The sequence below is a fragment of the Oncorhynchus masou genome, unplaced genomic scaffold (genome assembly GCF_036934945.1).
Source record: "Oncorhynchus masou masou isolate Uvic2021 unplaced genomic scaffold, UVic_Omas_1.1 unplaced_scaffold_3698, whole genome shotgun sequence".
NCBI classification, from domain to species: Eukaryota; Metazoa; Chordata; class Actinopteri; order Salmoniformes; family Salmonidae; genus Oncorhynchus; species Oncorhynchus masou.
The window spans coordinates 978-16,381 of NW_027010100.1; the positions used below are offsets into that span (position 1 = coordinate 978).

Below are 15,404 nucleotides of genomic sequence, written 5' to 3' on the forward strand. Positions count from 1 at the left end.
CACCTGCCTTCCTCCCCCCTTACTCACCTGCCTTCCTCCCCCTTACTCACCTGCCTTCCTCCCCCCCTTACTCACCTGCCTTCCTCCCCCCACCTTACTCACCTGCCTTCCTCCCCCCCTTACTCACTTGCCTTCCTTCCCCCCTTACTCACCTGCCTTCCTCCCCCCCTTACTCACCTGCCTTCCCCCCCCTCCCCCCTTACTCACCTGCCTTCCTCCCCGCCCCTTCCTCACCTGCCTTCCTCCCCCTTACTCACCTGCCTTCCTCCGTCTCCCTGCCTTCCTCCCCCTTACTCACCTGTCTTCTTCCCCCTTACTCACCTGTCTTCCTCCCGTCTCCCCTGCCTTCCTCCCCCTGTCTCACCTGCATTCCTCCACCATCTACCCAGCTTACCCCCAGGTTTCATTTGAATAAACGGGAGCATCTTACAATCTGCAAATTTTATCCGTCCAGTTTTGCAAGCCTATTATTAACAAACCTGTTAGTGTTAGTTCTTACCTATGAGGCCGGTGTAGGCAAGGAGACAGACTGCGTAGTTGTCCTGCTTACAACCGCTGGAAACATGCTCTGAGGGCTGGCAGTCATATTGGAACTGGGCCCAGCGGGACCTGGGGAGGAGGAGGGAGGAATGCAGAATACAACATCCATCACTTACCACAGAGCCTTAACCACACATGGCTACCACAGAGCCTTACCCACACATGGCTATCACAGAGCCTTACCCACACATGGCTACCACAGAGCCTTACCCACACATGGCTACCTTAGAGCCTTACCCACACATGGCTACCACAGAGCCTTACCCACACATAGCTACCACAGAGCCTTACCCACACATGGCTACCACAGAGCCTTACCCACACATGGCTACCAAAGAGCCTTACCCACACATGGCTACCACAGAGCCTTACCCACACATGGCTACCAAAGAGCCTTACCCACACATGGCTACCAAAGAGCCTTACCCACACATGGCTACCACAGAGCCTTACCCACACATGGCTACCACAGAGCCTTACCCACACATGGCTACCACAGAGCCTTACCCACACATGGCTATCACAGAGCCTTACCCACACATGGCTACCACAGAGCCTTACCCACACATGGCTACCAAAGAGCCTTACCCACACATGGCTACCACAGAGCCGTACCCACACATGGCTACCACAGAGCCTTACCCACACATGGCTACCACAGAGCCTTACCATCAGATGGCTACCACAGAGCCTTACCCACTCATAGCTACCACAGAGCCTTACCCACACATGGCTACCACAGAGCCTTACCATCAGATGGCTACCACAGAGCCTTACCCACTCATAGCTACCACAGAGCCTTACCCACACATGGCTACCACAGAGCCTTACCCACACATGGCTACCACAGAGCCTTACCCACACATGGCTACCACAGAGCCTTACCACACATGGCTACCACAGAGCCTTACCCACACATGGCTACCACAGAGCCTTACCCACACATGGCTACCACAGAGCCTTACCCACACATGGCTACCACAGAGCCTTACCCACTCATAGCTACCACAGAGCCTTACCCACACATGGCTACCACAGAGCCTTACCCACACATGGCTACCACAGATCCTTACCCACACATGGCTACCACAGATGCAGAGCCTTACCCACAGCACACTGTATTATATAAATGCCAAAGTGATGTTAGCTGATGAAGATTATCTCATAGAACAAAATGTATAAGATCTCCTGGCTGCTAGTCCAAGGGAATTAGACTAATGACTGCTATACCAAGGGTATTAGACTAATGACTGCTATACCAAGGGTATTAGACTAATGACTGATATACCAAGGGTATTAGACTAATGACTGCTAGTCCAAGGGAATTAGACTAATGACTGCTATACCAAGGGTATTAGACTAATGACTGCTATACCAAGGGTATTAGACTAATGACTGCTATACCAAGGGTATTAGACTAATGACTGCTAGACCAAGGGTATTAGACTAATGACTGCTATACCAAGGGTATTAGACTAATGACTGCTAGACCAAGGGTATTAGACTAATGACTGCTAGACCAAGGGTATTAGACTAATGACTGCTAGACCAAGGGTATTAGACTAACGACTGCTAGACCAAGGGTATTAGACTAATGACTGCTAGACCAAGGGTATTAGACTAATGACTGCTAGACCAAGGGTATTAGATTCATATGGATCTGCTATGATATACAGTACCATACCTCGTACCCACTAACACCCTCCCGAGTCCCTCATCATCATCATCATCATATAGAACTCCTTCTCCTCTCCTCCTCCTCTTCCCGTCGACCAAGATGGAGGTAAAGGTTACAGAGAGGTCTGTGGGTTCACGCCAGACATTTTATGGCTCCTGGGAGGAGCAGAACAGCACAAGGCAAGTATGCAACACCAGCATAGTCCCACGGCGACTTAAATAACAGCCACTCCAACTCGCGCCAACCGCAGGGTCAGGACGGGAGTCCAGCAAACAATAACAGCCACATTGCTGGAAGAAGCAGGAGGTCGATGCTGAACCCCTGTACTGTGGACAGTGTCAACGTGATGATTGTCCTCTTTGTACAGATGAAGAGTGTATTTCTGTGTAACTGTATAAATGATGATTCCCTGAAGAATGTTTTGAACCATGTGAAGGTAAAAAAAACTCAGAGGCTCAACAGAAGCTATTTACAAAGATAATGTACTAGTGTAAGAGAACCCTCTCCTACAATGTTTTAAATTTTGCTTGGTTGAATTTTTGCTTAGATTATGACATAATTGGCTTACATACCTTAAGGGAACATTTCAACATTTTCTGTATGGTTAGTGAAAAAGTCCATATTGCAAATGTAAGGTCCCTTACTAGACGTCCGAAAACATTTGTAAAATTCGGGGACGGCGTCGGGCCGAGTGGCAGGGCCAGACCTACCGGGAAGTCATCAAATGAACTTTGTCGGACATTCGGTTTTCGTTTTATAAAATAATCAAATTTTGGTCATTTTTCCGCTATCCCGGAAAATCCCACAAGAGGGCATAAGCAATCATACTGCAATTTGACAAAACATCACGAATCACGACGGGGCCTTATCTCGAAAACTGAAAATATTTCGAAGCCGAAACTTGGTGAGCATAGGTTTGGCATAATGGGCAGTTGGCCCCGAACAAGATGGCGTCTAGGCCTCAACGTTTTTTGAGTTATGGCCATTTTCTGGGATTAAAGGTCCAAAATGAAAATAGAGAAATTATTTTTTCACTTCACGTCAAAGTCAAGGAGCCTCCGGTGTCAATAAAAAAAAATCAACCATTTATCTATCGTCAATTAAGAGAAATCGTACAATGACAGATTGGTGATGTTCAAATATATATATTTTTTTTCAACAGTTACAGATCCAGTTGCAGGGTGTTCATACAAATATTTTCAAAGTGTGCTGCGGAGCTCTGCGAGATTTCTGTGATTTTTCTATGATTTTCTGAAATAACACACACGCACTAAACCCTCCGTAAATAACTCAGTTCTTAACGTAAAGACTTAAAACTCAGGATTCTGTAAAGGCATACCCCAATCAGGATATGGGTTTATTTATAGCTTCCTGTGCCAACAGGAAGTGCCTTAAATGGTGTCATAGTGGCTGTTTCCAAGGGTTAAAAAGGTCAGATCTTTTCAAAACTTCATATGTGTGATTAGGCAACCCTCCTGTACTGTAAAATCAGTCATTTCTCCCAACAGATGTCAAAGAAAAGCTCTCACACACACACACACACACAGCAAGGATGGAGTGACAAAGCGTGGTGCTTAAAGACACAGAGAGCAGGCAATGGCATAAACATAATCCCAAGGCCGTCCGAGTTCAACGAGATATCCCGCTTGACCGTAGCTCGCTCGGTCTAAGCGCAGCGACCATTAGAAAAGTAGGCCCAAAATGAAGCCAGCACCACAATGTCATTTGCTTTTGGGTGACAGTGAGAGAACCGTTAGGGTGAGAAACACAATTCGACCTCGGGTACGTTCCTAAGGTGCCCCCGATCCGTGCAAGCCTAACCTTGACCGTGAGGCATTAACCCTTCACAGTTAAAATAAGGTGTTTACATCAAACAGTTTGCATTGACTTCTCTCCCCATAGGAATACATTGCCTGCTCCTCTAAATTCAACCTGAGGCCTATGTGGGTTATGAATGCCTTATGAACCTGTCTTTGATGACAGTCCATCAGGACACTATGAGGTCTACCTGTGTTGATTCTAAGCTTCCTGGACCAACCGGAAGTGCTTAAAATCACCCTAAAAGTGTATATCCATACCCTGCCTGCAATTTGATAGACATAGTGCATTGAACCCTGTGTAAATCAGTCAATTCTTAACGTAAAGACTTAAAACTCAGGATTCTGTAAAAGCATAGCCCAATGAGGATATGTGTTGACTTATAGCTTCCTGTGTCAACCGGAAGTGCCATAATTGGTGTCTCAGGGGCTGTTTCAAAGGGTTAAAAAAATCAGATCTGTCCAAAACTTCATATGTGTGATTAGGTAACCCCCATGAACTGTAAATCAGTCATTTGTCCCATAAAAATTCAAAGGAAAACTAAATCACACAGATACACAACTTCGAAAGAGGAACGTATTGGGGTGCGTAGAGATTGACACTGCATCCAATAGTTAGCTTTGTTCGAGCTAAAAAAGAACCATCAGACCTAGAGTTCCGAAACTTTAGAAACTTGTTCTAGACCTCAGGTCGATAGTGCGTGGTGAGTTAGGTGGCTCTAGAAGGTTCTCGGACCGAGAAACAGCCTCGTACATTTGCAATGACTTCAATTCATTCTGACCATTACGAAAATGTCGACATTTAGAAATGTCCCAGAGTCACAAGACTAGGTGCATTGTGACCGTCTCGGCCCATAGAGACAGAACCCAACGTTTCTGTCCGATAGCTCATTCAAGGACCCCGTAGCAAGTAATTGAAAAAAGTGGATTTTCAGCACCAATTAGGGTTTTACTCGGACACCAAATGACCTATCGAGCCGAAACTTGGGATTCGGTGTCGCCTCAACTAGGCCTACACATAACACAAGAAATGGACCCGCAGCTAGAACATAACTACGTGTTTTATGTTTTTTTTTATGGTTTGAACCGAAGGCGTTGTGAATTTTGGGCCAGCTCGGAAGTATGTGATAGTTGGCTACTAAACGAGTTGGGAAATGTGGGTTTGGTGTCAGTTTGTATCAGTTTGGTGTCAGAATGATATCAAATTGACTGATGGACGGTGACTTGCTGGTGACTCTTGTCCATTTGCAATATGTTTAAACAGTGAGGTACCATCACCAAAAGTGACATTCTGAAATCAACCCTAACGAGCGATGGAGAGGTACCAGAATCACTGCCCAGCCATCCCGAGTTTGTCGGGCCAGTCAATTTCGCATTCCTGCACGATTTTTATAGCATGACAAATTCGTGATGGTGAATGCCCATTGAACCATATTGCAAATACACAGTGACTTTGCAAAAGTGAGAAAACATCACCAAATGGACATGATGAAATCAACACCACGAGTGATGGAAAGGAACAACAATCACTGCCCGGCCGTCCCGAGTTCATCAGGCCAGTCAATTTTGCATTTCTGCAGGATTTTTGAGCATGTCAAATTTCTTATGACATTTGGCCCCCACAAAACATATGCCTTATGCACAAGTTAAAAAAATAAAAAAAATAATGATAATAAAATATGACTAAAGTATGTTGATACAGTTCTTATATGTGTGTAATTGACAATGTTAAACTGCAATGTAGACAAAGGTTATAAAAGCTGAGACCCAACTCTTGTTCATTGGGCTCTTAATTCTGCACCTTTTGAGTGATTGTTAACCGCTCCAGATTTGCAAATCTTATAATAAAAAGTTGTTGCTTGAAGAATCAACAGCCTTGCTTCCTTTTTGGTTAGAATTTCCATGACAACAGTGCTTTGCATTCAGACCATATAATCTTTTGCCTTATGCTTTCAAAGTCTTTCATGTGCCTTTTTGCAAACTGCTGTCATGTGCCTTTTTCCCAGGAGTGGCTTCTATCTGGCCACTCTCCCATAAAACCCAGATTGGTGAAGTGCTGTAGAGACTGATGTCATTCTGGCAGGTTCTCCCATCTCAGCCAAGGAACTCTGTGGTTCTGTCAGAGTGGTCATTGGGTTCTTGGTCAACGCCCTGACCAAGGTCCTTCTTGCCTGGTTGCTGTTTGGTCAGACAGCCAGTTCTCGACAGAGTCTGGGTAGTTATATATTTTTTGCTAATCCCAATGACAGAGACCACTGTGCTCTTGGAAACTTTCAACACTCTAAAAATATTTTCATACTCGTCCCCAGATACAGTGCTGTGAAAAAGTATTTGCCCCCTTCCTCATATTGCATATTTTTGGTACTGAATGTAATCAAATCTTTACCCCCAAAAAAATATTAGCTCAAAGGAACCTGAGTGAACAAATAAAGCACCTGTGTGAAAAATGAATTTCCCCGTTCCACTCAATAACTGGTTGTGCCACCTTTAGTTAGAATGACTCCAACCAAACACTTCCTGAAGTTCTTGATCAGTCTCGAACTTCACTGTGGAGGAATTTTGGCCCACTCTTCCATGACGAACTGCTTTACTCAGTGACATTTGTGGGTTTTCAAACATGAACTGGTCCATGTCCTCCCAAAACATCTTAATTGGGGATTAGGACTGGACAAGTATGTAGTATGTTGAACTGGACCCTCCAACAGTATACCATAGTAGTATGTTGAACTGGACCATCCAACAGTATAGTATGTTGAACTGGACCATCCAACAGTATAGTATGTTGAACTGGACCCTCCAACAGTATAGTATGTTGAACTGGACCATCCAACAGTATAGTATGTTGAACTGGACCCTCCAACAGTATACCATAGTAGTATGTTGAACTGGACCATCCAACAGTATAGTATGTTGAACTGGTCCCTCCAGCAGTATACCATAGTAGTATGTTGAACTGGACCATCCAACAGTATACCATAGTAGTATGTTGAACTGGACCATCCAACAGTATAGTATGTTGAACTGGACCATCCAACAGTATAGTATGTTGAACTGGACCATCCAACAGTATAGTATGTTAAACTGGACCATCCAACAGTATACCATAGTAGTATGTTGAACTGGACCATCCAACAGTATACCATAGTAGTGTGTTGAACTGGACCATCCAACAGTATAGTATGTTGAACTGGATCCTCCAACAGTATACCATAGTATTATGTTGAACTGGACCATCCAACAGTATAGTATGTTGAACTGGACCCTCAAACAGTATACCATAGTAGTATGTTGAACTGGACCATCCAACAGTATAGTATGTTGGACTGGACCCTCCAACAGTATAGTATGTTGAACTGGACCCTCCAACAATATACCATAGTAGTATGTTGAACTGGACCCTCCAACAGTATACCATAGTAGTATGTTGAACTGGACCATCCAACAGTATAGTATGTTGAACTGGACCCTCCAACAGTATACCATAGTAGTATGTTGAACTGGACCATCCAACAGTATAGTATGTTGAACTGGACCCTCCAACAGTATAGTATGTTGAACTGGACCCTCCAACAGTATACCATAGTAGTATGTTGAACTGGACCATCCAACAGTATGGTATGTTGAACTGGACCATCCAACAGTATAGTATGTTGAACTGGACCATCCAACAGTATAGTATGTTGAACTGGACCATCCAACAGTATAGTATGTTGAACTGGACCCTCCAACAGTATAGTATGTTGAACTGGACCATCCAACAGTATAGTATGTTGAACTGGACCATCCAACTGTATAGTATGTTGAACTGGACCATCCAACAGTATAGTATGTTAAACTGGACCATCCAACAGTATACCATAGTAGTATGTTGAACTGGACCATCCAACAGTATACCATAGTAGTATGTTGAACTGGACCATCCAACAGTATAGTATGTTGAACTGGATCCTCCAACAGTATACCATAGTAGTATGTTGAACTGGACCATCCAACAGTATACCATAGTAGTATGTTGAACTGGACCATCCAACAGTATAGTATGTTGAACTGGATCCTCCAACAGTATACCATAGTATTATGTTGAACTGGACCATCCAACAGTACAGTATGTTGAACTGGACCCTCCAACAGTATACCATAGTAGTATGTTGAACTGGACCATCCAACAGTATAGTATGTTGGACTGGACCCTCCAACAGTATAGTATGTTGAACTGGACCCTCCAACAGTATAGTATGTTGAACTGGACCCTCCAACAGTATACCATAGTAGTATGTTGAATTGGACCATCCAACAGTATACCATAGTAGTATGTTGAACTGGACCTTTCAACAGTATAGTATGTTGAACTGGATCCTCCAACAGTATTGTATGTTGAACTGGACCATCCAACAGTATAGTATGTTGAACTGGACCATCCAACAGTATACCATAGTAGTATGTTGAACTGGACCATCCAACAGTATACCATAGTAGTATGTTGAACTGGACCTTTCAACAGTATAGTATGTTGAACTGGATCCTCCAACAGTATACCATAGTATTATGTTGAACTGGACCATCCAACAGTATAGTATGTTGAACTGGATTATCCAACAGTATAGTATGTTGAACTGGACCCTCCAACAGTATACCATAGTAGTATGTTGAACTGGACCCTCCAACAGTATAGTATGTTGAACTGGACCCTCCAACAGTATACCATAGTAGTATGTTGAACTGGACCCTCCAAAAGTATAGTATGTTGAACTGGACCATCCAACAGTATAGTATGTTGAACTGGACCATCCAACAGTATACCATAGTAGTATGTTGAACTGGACCATCCAACAGTATACCATAGTAGTATGTTGAACTGGACCTTTCAACAGTATAGTATGTTGAACTGGACCCTCCAACAGTATACCATAGTAGTATGTTGAACTGGACCCTCCAAAAGTATAGTATGTTGAACTGGACCATCCAACAGTATAGTATGTTGAACTGGACCATCCAACAGTATACCATAGTAGTATGTTGAACTGGACCATCCAACAGTATACCATAGTAGTATGTTGAACTGGACCTTTCAACAGTATAGTATGTTGAACTGGATCCTCCAACAGTATAGTATGTTGAACTGGACCCTCCAACAGTATACCATAGTAGTATCCAACAGTAGACCATCCAACAGTATAGTATGTTGAACTGGATTATCCAACAGAATAGTATGTTGAACTGGACCCTCCAACAGTATACCATAGTAGTATGTTGAACTGGACCCTCCAACAGTATAGTATGTTGAACTTGACCATCCAACAGTATAGTATGTTGAACTGGACCCTCCAACAGTATAGTATGTTGAACTGGACCATCCAACAGTATAGTATGTTGAACTGGACCATCCAACAGTATACCATAGTAGTATGTTGAACTGGACCATCCAACAGTAACATAGTAGTATGTTGAACTGGACCATCCAACAGTATACCATAGTAGTATGTTGAACTGGACCTTTCAACAGTATAGTATGTTGAACTGGATCCTCCAACAGTATACCATAGTAGTATGTTGAACTGGACCCTCCAACAGTATAGTATGTTGAACTGGATCCTCCAACAGTATACCATAGTATTATGTTGAACTGGACCATCCAACAGTATAGTATGTTGAACTGGATTATCCAACAGTATAGTATGTTGAACTGGACCCTCCAACAGTATACCATAGTAGTATGTTGAACTGGACCCTCCAACAGTATAGTATGTTGAACTTGACCATCCAACAGTATAGTATGTTGAACTGGACCCTCCAACAGTATAGTATGTTGAACTAGACCATCCAACAGTATAGTATGTTGAACTGGACCATCCAACAGTATACCATAGTAGTATGTTGAACTGGACCATCCAACAGTATACCATAGTAGTATGTTGAACTGGACCATCCAACAGTATACCATAGTAGTATGTTGAACTGGACCTTTCAACAGTATAGTATGTTGAACTGGATCCTCCAACAGTATAGTATGTTGAACTGGACCCTCCAACAGTATACCATAGTAGTATTGAACTGGACCATCCAACAGTATAGTATGTTGAACTGGATTATCCAACAGAATAGTATGTTGAACTGGACCCTCCAACAGTATACCATAGTAGTATGTTGAACTGGACCCTCCAACAGTATAGTATGTTGAACTTGACCATCCAACAGTATAGTATGTTGAACTGGACCCTCCAACAGTATAGTATGTTGAACTGGACCATCCAACAGTATAGTATGTTGAACTGGACCATCCAACAGTATACCATAGTAGTGTGTTGAACTGGACCATCCAACAGTATACCATAGTAGTATGTTGAACTGGACCATCCAACAGTATACCATAGTAGTATGTTGAACTGGACCTTTCAACAGTATAGTATGTTGAACTGGATCCTCCAACAGTATACCATAGTAGTATGTTGAACTGGACCCTCCAACAGTATAGTATGTTGAACTGGATCCTCCAACAGTATACCATAGTATTATGTTGAACTGGCCCATCCAACAGTATAGTATGTTGAACTGGATTATCCAACAGTATAGTATGTTGAACTGGACCCTCCAACAGTATACCATAGTAGTATGTTGAACTGGACCCTCCAACAGTATAGTATGTTGAACTTGACCATCCAACAGTATAGTATGTTGAACTGGACCCTCCAACAGTATAGTATGTTGAACTGGACCATCCAACAGTATAGTATGTTGAACTGGACCATCCAACAGTATAGTATGTTGAACTGGATCCTCCAACAGTATACCATAGTAGTATGTTGAACTGGACCCTCCAACAGTATAGTATGTTGAACTGGACCCTCCAACAGTATACCATAGTAGTATGTTGAACTGGACCATCCAACAGTATAGTATGTTGAACTGGACCCTCCAACAGTATACCATAGTAGTATGTTGAACTGGACCATCCAACAGTATAGTATGTTGAACTGGACCCTCCAACAGTATAGTATGTTGAACTGGAACATCCAAAAGTATAGTATGTTGAACTGGACCCTCCAACAGTATAGTATGTTGAACTGGACCACCCAACAGTATAGTATGTTGAACTGGACCATCCAACAGTATAGTAGGTTGAACTGGACCATCCAACAGTATAGTATGTTGAACTGGACCATCCAACAGTATAGTATGTTGAACTGGACCATCCAACAGTATAGTATGTTGAACTGGACCCTCCAACAGTATAGTATGTTGAACTGGACCCTCCAACAGTATAGTATGTTGAACTGAACCATCCAACAGTATAGTATGTTGAACTGGACCATCCAACAGTATAGTATGTTGAACTGGACCCTCCAACAATATACCATAGTAGTATGTTGAACTGGACCCTCCAACAGTATAGTATGTTGAACTGGACCCTCCAACAGTATACCATAGTAGTATGTTGAACTGGACCATCCAACAGTATAGTATGTTGAACTGGACCCTCCAACAGTATAGTATGTTGAACTGGACCCTCCAACAGTATAGTATGTTGAACTGGACCACCCAACAGTATAGTATGTTGAACTGGACCATCCAACAGTATAGTAGGTTGAATTGGACCCTCCAACAGTATAGTATGTTGAACTGGACCCTCCAACAGTATAGTATGTTGAACTGAACCATCCAACAGTATAGTATGTTGAACTGGACCATCCAACAGTATACCATAGTAGTATGTTGAACTGGACCATCCAACAGTATACCATAGTAGTATGTTGAACTGGACCATCCAACAGTATAGTATGTTGAACTGGATCCTCCAACAGTATACCATAGTATTATGTTGAACTGGACCATCCAACAGTATAGTATGTTGGACTGGACCCTCCAACAGTATAGTATGTTGAACTGGACCCTCCAACAGTATAGTATGTTGAACTGGACCCTCCAACAGTATAGTATGTTGAACTTGACCATCCAACAGTATAGTATGTTGAACTGGACCCTCCAACAGTATAGTATGTTGAACTGGACCATCCAACAGTATAGTATGTTGAACTGGACCATCCAACAGTATAGTATGTTGAACTGGATCCTCCAACAGTATACCATAGTAGTATGTTGAACTGGACCCTACAACAGTATAGTATGTTGAACTGGACCCTCCAACAGTATACCATTGTAGTATGTTGAACTGGACCATCCAACAGTATAGTATGTTGAACTGGACCCTCCAACAGTATACCATAGTAGTATGTTGAACTGGACCATCCAACAGTATGTTATAGTATGTTGAACTGGACCTCCAACAGTATAGTATGTTGAACTGGACCAGTATAGTATGTTGAACTCCAACAGTATAGTATGTTGAACTGGACCATCCAACAGTATAGTATGTTGAACTGGACCATCCAACAGTATAGTATGTTGAACTGACCCTCCAACAATATACATAGTAGTATGGACCATCCAACAGTATAGTATGTTGAACTGGAACTGGACCATCCAACAGTATACCAATAGTAGTATGTTGAACTGGACCCTCCAACAGTATAGTATGTTGAACTGGACCCTCCAACAGTATATAGTATGTTGAACTGGACCATCCATCCAACATAGTATGTTGAACTGGACCCTCCAACAGTATAGTATGTTGAACTGGACCATCCAACAGTAGTATACCATAGTAGTATGTTGAACTGGACCATCCAACAGTATAGTATGTTGAACTGGACCATCCAACAGTATAGTATGTTGAATACCATCCAACAGTATAGTAGTATGTTGAACTGGACCATCCAACAGTATAGTATGTTGAACTGGACCCTCCAACAGTCCAACAGTATGTTGACTGGACCATCCAACAGTATAGTATGTTGAACTGGACCCTCCAACAGTATACCATAGTAGTATGTTGAACTGGACCATCCATCCAACAGTATAGTATGTTGAACTGGACCCTCCAACAGTATACCATAGTATAGTATGTTGAACTGGATCCAACAGTATAGTATGTTGAACTGGACCCTCCAACAGTATAGTATGTTGAACTGGACCATCCAACAGTATAGTATGTTGAACTGGACCCTCCAACAGTATAGTATGTTGAACTGGACCCTCCAACAGTGAATAGTATGTTGAACTGGACCCTCCAACAGTATACCATATAGTATGTTGAACTGGACCCTCCAACAGTATAGTATGTTGAACTGGACCCTCCAACAGTATACCATAGTAGTATGTTGAACTGGACCCTCCAACAGTATAGTATGTTGAACTGGACCCTCCAACAGTATAGTATGTTGAACTGGACCATCCAACAGTATAGTATGTTGAACTGGACCATCCAACAGTAGTAGTGTTGAACTGGACCATCCAACAGTATAGTATGTTGAACTGGACCCTCCAACAGTATAGTATGTTGAACTGGACCATAGTATAGTATGTTGAACTGGACCATCCAACAGTATAGTATGTTGAACTGGACAACACAGTATAGTATGTTGAACTGGACCTCCAACAGTATAGTATGTTGAACTGGACCATCCAACAGTATAGTATGTTGAACTGGACCATCCAACAGTATAGTATGTTGAACTGGACCATCCATAGTAGTATGTTGAAGTATAGTATGTTGAACTGGACCATCCAACAGTATAGTATGTTGAACTGGACCATCCAACAGTATAGTATGTTGAACTGGACCCTCCAACAGTATAGTATGTTGGACCATCCAACAGTATAGTATGTTATCCAACAGTATAGTATGTTGAACTGGACCATCCAACAGTATACCATAGTATGTTGAACTGGACCATCCAACAGTATAGTATGTTGAACTGGACCCTCCAACAGTATACCATAGTAGTATGTTGAACTGGACCATCCAACAGTATAGTATGTTGAACTGGACCCTCCAACAGTATACCATAGTAGTATGTTGAACTGGACCATCCAACATAGTAGTATGTTGAACTGGACCATCCAACAGTATAGTATGTTGAACTGGACCATCCAACAGTATAGTATGTTGAACTGGACCCTCCAACAGTATAGTATGTTGAACTGGACCATCCAACAGTATAGTATGTTGAACTGGACCATCCAACAGTATAGTATGTTGAACTGGACCATCCAACAGTATAGTATGTTGAACTGGACAGTATACCATATAGTATGTTGAACTGGACCATCCAACAGTATAGTATGTTGAACTGTTGAACCATCCAACAGTATAGTATGTTGAACTGGACCATCCAACAGTATAGTATGTTGAACTGGACCATCCAACAGTATAGTATGTTGAACTGGACCATCCAACAATATACCATAGTAGTATGTTGAACTGGACCCTCCAACAGTATAGTATGTTGAACTGGACCCTCCAACAGTATACCATAGTAGTATGTTGAACTGGACCATCCAACAGTATAGTATGTTGAACTGGACCCTCCAACAGTATAGTATGTTGAACTGGACCCTCCAACAGTATAGTATGTTGAACTGGACCCTCCAACAGTATAGTATGTTGAACTGGACCATCCAACAGTATAGTAGGTTGAATTGGATCCAACAGTATAGTATGTTGAACTGGACCCTCCAACAGTATAGTATGTTGAACTGAACCATCCAACAGTATAGTATGTTGAACTGGACCATCCAACAGTATACCATAGTAGTATGTTGAACTGGACCATCCAACAGTATACCATAGTAGTATGTTGAACTGGACCATCCAACAGTATACCATAGTAGTATGTTGAACTGGATCCTCCAACAGTATACCATAGTATTATGTTGAACTGGACCATCCAACAGTATAGTATGTTGGACTGGACCCTCCAACAGTATAGTATGTTGAACTGGACCCTCCAACAGTATAGTATGTTGAACTGGACCCTCCAACAGTATAGTATGTTGAACTGGACCATCCAACAGTATAGTATGTTGAACTGGACCCTCCAACAGTATAGTATGTTGAACTGGACCATCCAACAGTATAGTATGTTGAACTGGACCATCCAACAGTATAGTATGTTGAACTGGATCCTCCAACAGTATACCATAGTAGTATGTTGAACTGGACCCTACAACAGTATAGTATGTTGAACTGGACCCTCCAACAGTATACCATAGTAGTATGTTGAACTGGACCCTCCAACAGTATAGTATGTTGAACTGGACCCTCCAACAGTATACCATAGTAGTATGTTGAACTGGACCATCCAACAGTATAGTATGTTGAACTGGACCCTCCAACAGTATAGTATGTTGAACTGGACCCTCCAACAGTATAGTATGTTGAACTGGACCACCCAACAGTATAGTATGTTGAACTGGACCATCCAACAGTATAGTAGGTTGAATTGGATTATCCAACAGTATAGTATGTTGAA

General features: G+C 42.4%; 1 pseudogene; it reads right to left on the minus strand.

Moving 5' to 3' along the window:
• Nucleotides 1-499: 499 nt before the first annotated feature.
• LOC135534627 (GDNF family receptor alpha-4-like) overlaps nt 500-15,404 on the minus strand; it is a 31,294-nt pseudogene continuing 16,389 nt past the window's right edge.